Here is a 9,190-nt window from a genome sequence, read left to right on the forward strand (position 1 = left end):
TTACAACCTTATTCTAAAATGGATTAAATAATTAAAAAATCCTCAGCAATCTACACACAATACCCTATAATGAAAAAGCAAAAACTGGTTTTTAGAAATGTTTGCAAATGTATTAAAAATAAAAAAAAACGGAAATACCTTATTTACATAAGTATTCAGACCCTTTGCTATGAGACTTGAAATTGAGCTCAGGTGCATCCTGTTTCCATTGATCATCCTTGAGATGTTTCTACGAATTGATTGGACTCCACCTGTGATACATTCTCCGCAAATGAGAAACTCCGCAAATACAGGTGTGCCAAGCTTGTAGTGTCATACCCAAGAAGACTCGAGGCTGTAATCGCTGCCAAAGCTGCTTAAACAAAGTACTGAGTAAAGGGTCTGAATACTTATGTAAATGTGATATAAATTAGCAAAAAATTCAAAAAAAAAGTTTTTGCTTTGTCATTATGGGGTATTGTGTGTAGTTTGATGAGCAAAAATAAACAATTTAATCAATTTTAGAAAAAGGCTGTAACGTAACAATATGTGGATAAAGTCAAGAGGTCTGAATACTTTCTGAATGCACTGTATAATATACAGTATATACTGTATACAGTGGCGATTTTAGCATGTCAATCGTGGTGACAAACGGTGCCCACAAACTGTTAGGGCCTACATAAAGCTGTCCCAACAGCAGTCCCAACATTTTACCACTGCTACACCTGGCTATCAGGGGAGCCTTGTCTGGCAGCGAAACAGTTCATTCAGCCTCATTTACTGCCTTTTAAAAAAACATAGCTGATATTGCTGACTTGCTTAAACAAATGTTGTTTCTAATGACAATTGAGATGTACAAACTATGGCATAAGGGGACGATAAGCGGATAAGAGGCAATCCGTAATTTCAATTAAGACATTAATGAGCGAGCTAGGAAGGACGTAGTCAATATAACTATTTGTTTAGCACTTTTGAAATGTACAGGGACAGAATTCAGAACATGGGCCGTTCTTACAGTGTTCTCTCTGTACACAAAGTCAGAACCGTAGGATAAATAAAGGGGTGATTACATTTCTCTAAAATAGGTTATAGGCTACATGTGCACCACCAAGTCAGAAAAGTAGGTTAAGTTATGAGAAAGAAAAGGGACCAAATTATTAGGGTGAGGCACATGGGCTACTAACAGCTTACTATCCAACATACAATTAGTATTACTTTCTTAGCTACAGTATACATATCTCCCTGGCATATTACATAATTTATGCAGCAGCATACAATACATTTTTGGACTCACCTTGTTGTGCTGTGCTCACTTGAACAGGAAGGTGGCGCGGTGGTCCTATGTGGGCAAATTTTGTCATCAAAGTCTGGCATTCTCTGGATTTATGGTACTTTCAAGACAACTGGGAACTCGGAAAAAAACAAGGTCGAATCATGATGACGTCATTTATCTTCAGGTCGTAGCTCTAGAAAGAGGCCCGAGTTCCAGATTTACAATTCCAAGTTGGATGAATGTTCAAAACATATTATCCCAGTCGGAGCTCATTTTGTCCTGATTTCCCAGTTGTCTTGAACTCACTGAAGTCAAGTTTTCGCAGTTCCTAAATGACAGAGTGAAAACAAATATACATCCTGTATGCAACATGGCACTAAAGTAATACTGTAAAACATGGCAAAGGAATATACTTTTTGGCCTAAATGCAAAGTCTTGTGTTTAGGGCAAATCCAACACAACACATCACTGAGTAACGCCTCCTTATTTTCAAGCATGGTGGTGGCTGCATCATGGTATGGGTATGTTTGACATTGTCAGAGACTGGGGTGTTTTTCAGGATAAAAAGAAACAAGATAGAGCTAAGCACAGGCAAAGTCCTAGAGGAAAACCTGCTTCATTCTGCTTTCCACCAGACACTGGGAGAGGAATTCACCTTTCAGCAGGACACTAAGCTACAACACAAGGCTAAATCTACACTGGAGTTGCTTATCAAGAAGACAGTGAATGTTCCTGAGGGTCCAAGTTACAGTTTTGACATAAATCTAATTAAAAATCTCTGGCAAGACTTGAAAATTGCTTTCTAGCCATGATCCTTGACAGAGCTTGAAGAATTGTAAAAAGAATAATGGGCAAATATTGCACAATCCAGGTGTGCAAAGCTCTTAAAGACTTACCCAAGAAGACTCACAGCTGTAATCGCTGCCAAAGGTGTTTCTAACATGTATTGACTCAGGGAGCTGAATACTTATGTAAAGTTTTATTTTTCATTAATACATGTTTTGTGGGGGAATGTTTCTTCCCCTGACATTACATAGTATTTTGTGTAGATCAATGACAAAAAAAACACTATTAAATTCATTTAAATCCCACTTTGTAACCCAAGAAAATGAGAAGAAATCAGAGGGGGGTGAATACTTATGATACCCACTGTACATAACCCGAAGCCTCGAGTGTTCCCTATAGGGTTGTCACATTCAAGGCCACTATAACACGATGACCTCTGTTTAGATGGCTGTTATCATTACCTTTGTGAGATCAACAAACATCTTGGGGTCAGAGACATATAGAGATATGTATATTATATGGCTCTACATGGGGTGTGTCAAGTTCAAAGCATGAAACGCTATGGATGTGGTTGGCCAGAGATTCCAGAATGTGGCCTGGTCTCTAATGGACCATTAAACAGCATGAAGGGAGAAGCTCCAGCCTCCAATTAATGTCTTTCTCCTGTTCCACTAACCAGTGATGCTCTGTCCTCCTCATCACGCCTCAAGTCCTGCCTGCCCATCGGCATTATGGATGATTTCCCCTATAGATGTCCTACGTTACTCTAACCCTAACCCTTATAGATGCCCCACATTACTCTTGTGGGCAAAGACCTAACTAATAGTGAATAAAGACATGTAGTATAGATAATAACCTCCTAGCGTATCACCAATAGACCATTAGATAATGCTAATATAACCTGCAACAACATGACAAATGTCAGCAGATAGACTTCAAAAGCTGCCGTTTGGGTCACAGCTAGGGACAAAAGGAATTGTATTTCAGTCAGTCAATACACTTCTAACTCAATGGTGTGTGTGTGACTGTGTGACTGTGTGTCAGTGTGTATTGTTTGTTATTGTGTTTGTGTGTGTGTGTGTGTGTGTGTGTGTGTGTGTGTGTGTGTGTGTGTGTGTGTGTGTGTGTGTGTGTGTGTGTGTGTGTGTGATGCAGCAAAATTGTCCATTTGCTGTATATCTGATGGACTCAGCAATGTCATTAGTCACAGCGTGCTCCCTCTCATTAAATGGCCCAGTCGCTATGGCAGCCTCACAAGGCCCAGCCCCTTCCCCAGCGCATGAAGAGTGACAGGCCAATTAGAGCAAGGCGCAGTGACATGCAGTCTGCTGTGATTACAGCTCTAAGGAGTGGAGAGCCATGCAGGGGAGAACCATACACCCTCTACAGATCCCTCCCTCCAAACAAGCACAGTGACTGTCGGTGAGCCGGCCAGACCCTGGAGGCTGGAAGTCATGTCTGCTGAGAGAGTAAGCAGGGGGCCCTCGTCGCTCCATTAACACTGCCAACCTGTCTGCTGCCATCAGGAGAGTTTAGATAGGTGGCCTGCAGAGAGCGGAGCAGTAATGAACTACATTACCCAAAAACCTCTGTGGCAGACACGAAACGCTGTGAAGCAGATTCTGTACAAATCTGATGAATTTTAGCAGATGTTGGCATTGGTTCTGTGTTTCACCTGTGAGGAGGCCATTTTGTGGTGCCCATGGAGACAGACATGAGGAAGAAGAGAGCCCTCTAATCAAATCAACGAGGAGATGATTACAGAGAATATTTTACATTGTTTTTCATACACATGCTTTCACTGCAGATTCATCCTCTCACACACTGGACACTACAACACCCTAACACCGACCCACCTACACACTGACATGCCCAAGCATACTGGACACTACAACACTGACCCACCTACACACTGACACGCCCACGCCTACATACTGGACACTACAACACTGACCCACCTACACACTGACACGCCCACGCCTACATACTGGACACTACAACACCGACCCACCTACACACTGACACGCCCACGCCTACATACTGGACACTACAACACCGACCCACCTACACAAATGATTTAAAAAAAATGTATTTTATTTTATGTCACAGAAGAGAAAAGAGGAAAAAGAGAGAAGAAAATAACATTCTGTCTGGGTAGATGGAGCCACTGGTCTCTCTCTGCCTACATCTTTGTGTTTCTGAGTGAACGGTTCACTGCTTTTTTATAATAAAAACCACTGAAAAAAACACATCATTTTCCACCAGTCAATCTCTGCTCACGCTGACCGGCACATGAACAACAAGGCCGAACAAAAAGCTGGGAATTCTAAATCTATCTTACATTTGTACTGAGCGTTTCTTATGAATAAAGCAGCATAATTTTGCCAATTCTTCTCTGTTATTTATAAGTAACGAGGGGTATTATTTTCCCTTCATCCCGGAAGACATGGGGATGGAAGGAGGGAAGGAGGACATGGGGGACGGAGGACATGGGGGACGGAGGGAGGGAAGGAGGACATGGGGGACGGAGGACATGGGGGACGGAGGACATGGGGGACGGAGGACATGGGGGACGGAGGGAGGGAAGGAGGTGGGATGGAGGGAGGGAAGGAGGACATGGGGGACGGAGGACATGGGGGACGGAGGGAGGGAAGGAGGACATGGGGGGACGGAGGACATGGGGGACGGAGGGAGGGAAGGAGGACATGGGGGACAGAGGACATGGGGGACGGAGGGAGGGAAGGAGGACATGGGGGACGGAGGACATGGGGGACGGAGGACATGGGGGACGGAGGGAGGGAAGGAGGACATGGGGGACTGAGGACATGGGGGACGGAGGGAGGGAAGGAGGACATGGGGGACGGAGGACATGGGGGACGGAGGGAGGGAAGGAGGACATGGGGGACGGAGGACATGGGGGACGGAGGGAGGGAAGGAGGTGGGATGGAGGGAGGGAAGGGTAGTAATAGAAGGCAGTAACAGAGGAAGGAGTTAATAGCTGGTAAATGATCGGAGTGGGGGAGAAAAGAAAGGTAAGGAAAGCTACAGGCTGTGTCTTTATTTTCTGATAGTTATCTTTAGTCACACAACATTAAAGGTAATACACACACCCTTGCAAATACAAACACACAACCACACACACAAGTGAAAAAACATCACCATCAAATAATCTGATACCAGACACAATGGCACCTGTGTGCTGCTTGATGTAATTTCGGTCCCGACTTGAAAAAAACCACATCTCTCTTTAGTTAGGGGGCGAAGTTGGGAGTCTATGTGACAGTATTAAAGCCACAGGAGCAGCAGAGGAAAGCTGTTAGCGAGAGCGCACCGTCTCTTAATCGATTGTGAACAGTGCTACAGAGCACAACCAATCGCAAGGGCTCCCAGAGACTTTTCTGGGTTAGAGCACTTACACGCTGTCTGCTGCCCGATCAGAGAAAGTAGAGAAGGAGAAGAGAGTGAGAGAGAGAGACAGAAAAAACTAAGAGATGAAGAGAAAGTGAGAGGGGAGAGAAGAGGGAGTTGGAGAAGATTCAGGTTCGTTCAGCTATTCTATTTGAGTGACCTTGACTTGAGAGAGCTGGTTTGGCTTCTTAGCTCAGACTGTGTGTGTGTGTGTGTGTGTGTGTGTGTGTGCATGCATTCGTTCAGTCTGTTTGTGTGTGGTTTTTGTCTAGTCAGCATAAGATTAGTCCAACTCAGAGATGCAGACACGACCTCTAGGAAACGTAATGTCACACTGTCTAAAACAGAAACGGTCTACGTCCTCAAGAAAGTTTTAAGCAAAACAATAATAAGATAACGGAATGATCTGAAACCTATTGAGGCTATAATTGGTTTGACAACCAATATACTACTAATGACAAGTGGCCTGGCTAGCAGCCAGACAGACAGCTATCCAACACACAGCTGCAGAGCAGCTCCATCAAAACAAAACCCCAATCTCATCCTGACACACGTCAATTACATTCCTCTCTTTCGTGCTCCTTTCTACACTGAATTAAAATAGAAACGCAACATGTAAAGTGTTGGTCCCATTTTCGTGAGCTGAAATAAAAGATCCCATAAATGTTCCATACACACAAAAAGCTTATTTCTCTCAAATGATGTGCACAAATTTGTTTACATCCCTGTTAGTGAGCATTTCCCAGTAACTCAGTAAAATCTTTGAAATTGTTGCATGTTGCGTTTATATTTTTGTTCAGTATAGTTGTTAAACTCAATATGGAGGTGGTTGTTCCTGACTGTGTAAAGTTGTGCTGCCTGTGACACTGGGGGGAAAATCCCATTAGTCTTGCTTGACTGGGTTCACCTGTTAGAACCATTGCAGAGTAATTAAGAGTGAGAATGAAATTATGGAGTACCAGATTAAGACATCAGGCTCTTGGTTGATATTAGGAGAGAAAGCAAAGAGAGAGAGAGAGAGAGAGAGAGAGAGAGAGAGAGAGAGAGAGAGAGAGAGAGAGAGAGAGAAAGAGCCGTTAAATTCTATAACCACTTAAAAGGAAGCGATTCCCAAACCTTCCATAACAAAGCCATCACCTACAGAGAGATGAACTTAAGAGTCCCCTAAGTAAGCTTGTCCTGGGCCTATGTTCACAAACACAAACAGACCCCACACAGCCCCAGGACAACAACAACAACAACAACACAATTAGACTCAACCAAATCATGAGAAAACTAAAAGAGAATTACTTGACACATTGGAAAGAACAAACAAAAAAACTGAGCAAACTAGAATGCTATTTGGCCCTAAACAGAGAGTACACAGTGGCAGAATACCTGACCACTGTGACTGACCCAAACTTAAGGAAAGCTTTGACTATGTACAGACTCAGTGAGCATAGCCTCGCTATTGAGAAAGGCTGCCGTAGGCAGACCTGGCTCTCAAGAGAAGACAGGCTATGTGCACACTGCCCACAAAATGAGGTGGAAACTGAGCTGCACTTCCTAACCTCCTGCCAAATGTATGACCATATTAGAGACACATATTTCCCTCAGATTACAGCGATCCACAAAGAATTCGAAAACAAACCCAATTTTGATAAACTCCCCTATCTACTGGGTGAAAAACCACAGTGTGCCATCACAGCTGCAAGATTTGTGACCTGTTGCCACAAGAAAAGGGCAACCAGTGAAGAACAAACACCATTGTAAATACAACCCATATTTATGTTTATTTATTTTCCCATTTGTACTTTAACTATTTGCACATTGTTACAACACTGTATATATACATAATATGACATTTGATCTGAGTGTAATGTTTACTGTTAATATTTATTGTTTATTTCACTTTTGTTTACTATCTACTTCCCTTGCTTTGGCAATGTTAACACACGTTTCCCATGCCAATAAAGCCCTTAAATTGAAATTGAATTGAATTGAGAGAGAGAGAGAGAGAGAGAGCTCCATAGGGGGATAGAAGAGGGGCTCAATATCCCCCATTGGCAATGTGTATTGGTATGTGTATTGGTATAGTGTATTGGTATAGTGTCACACACACATAACTGAACATGATAGTGAATGTAGAACGCAATAGATCCACAATAAGTCTACCATTATGAAGCTCACTCTGACAACTTGAGATGACACAGGGTAAACCCTAACTCTTTGTTTTAGTGTGCAGGGTGTTTTGCATGGAATGCCATGCTACGCTGATCCTTCCACAAGTATCTGAAGTGCCATAAAAAAGGGTATAATCACAGCTTCAAGTGTGAGTGCGGTTCTGGTCAAGGGCATGCGGTCAATAAGCAGAACTGCCCCTTTAAACGGCAGTCGGTTGTCTAGGAAACAGGTGCAGAAATCAGGGATTTGGATTGTGCCTGAGTAGAGCAGCCTGGGAGGCAGCATTAATGCTGTCTGGGATCCTTGGGACGTCCCTACCCGAAACCCTAACCCTAACCTTAACCTTAGCCATTTTACATTTCAACTTCAATGGGTGACGTCAGAGTTCCCGGATAGTATGGACCCATTTAACAGCAGCCCCTTAGAACAGCAGCAAGGAGTCAGAATGTCACACAGTCACACACAGGAGCCACAACATAATGGTCTCTAGCAGAACCACTGCAGCAGTGATAGCAAAAACAGATAGTTATCGAGATGTTTATGGTCCACATGAGGAATAATATGAAAGGTTTCATACTTTAGTGAATCACCTGAGTACCTGAATTTCAAATGTGCAGTGGTATCTTTTGTTTTCAAGTTGTTGTGTAATATTGCATACTAGTGTGTTTAAAAATGTTTGATCTTTAAAAGTACATTGAAAATCAGATCTCCACTGGAATTATGAGGCTAACAGTTCTGGGCTAAAACATCTTTCTAGCACTTGATCAGGTATGTACTTCACAACATAATGGTAATGGTAACATCTGGGTGATGTTTGCGTCTTTTGGGCAAACTTTGTTTTTGCAGTGTGGGGTGGGGTTCGATGCCAGCTGCCCAGCATAGGGCAACCTGTCATCAGCATTTATATTCTGTCTCTGTTTCCATTCAGTTAATGTAACATAGACGCAGGGAGTCAGGAAGCAGGTGCAGTTAGTGAGTTTAATAGCAACGAACATGGAACGATACAAAACAAGAGAAGCATCTGACATGGAAACAATAACAATACTATCTGATGACTGACAAAACAGAGGGCTAGATAAATGGTAAGTAATCAAGGTAGTAATGAAGTCCAGGTGTGAGTGATGATGGGGCGCAGGTGTGCGTAATGATGGTTGCCAGGTGTGCATAAAGATGGGTTGCCAGGACCGGTGGTTAGTAGACCGGTAACGTCGAGCGCCGGAGCGGGATTAGATGTAACAGTATCCCCAAAAACTGGAGACTCTTACAGGGCAGGCGGAGCGGAAGGTTCCTGGTGGACAGCCAGACGCGATCACCAGGATGGAACACGGGAGCCTCACTGCGGTGGCGATCCGCCTGCTCTTTCTGATGGAGGACGGCGTGCTGGAGTCTCACGTGGGCATCGTTCTATACCTCTTCTGCGTGCCTGAACCACTCGTCCACCGCAGGAGCTCCGTTCTGGCTCGGAGTCCACAGAGCCAGGGCTGGCTGATAACCCAGAACATACTGGAAGGGAGTCAGCCCGGTGGAGGAGTGTCGCAATTAATTCTGGGCGTATTCAGCCCAGGGAAGGAATCGGGCCCA

Source organism: Coregonus clupeaformis, chromosome 10, assembly GCF_020615455.1.
Source record: "Coregonus clupeaformis isolate EN_2021a chromosome 10, ASM2061545v1, whole genome shotgun sequence".
In the NCBI taxonomy this organism is placed as follows: Eukaryota; Metazoa; Chordata; class Actinopteri; order Salmoniformes; family Salmonidae; genus Coregonus; species Coregonus clupeaformis.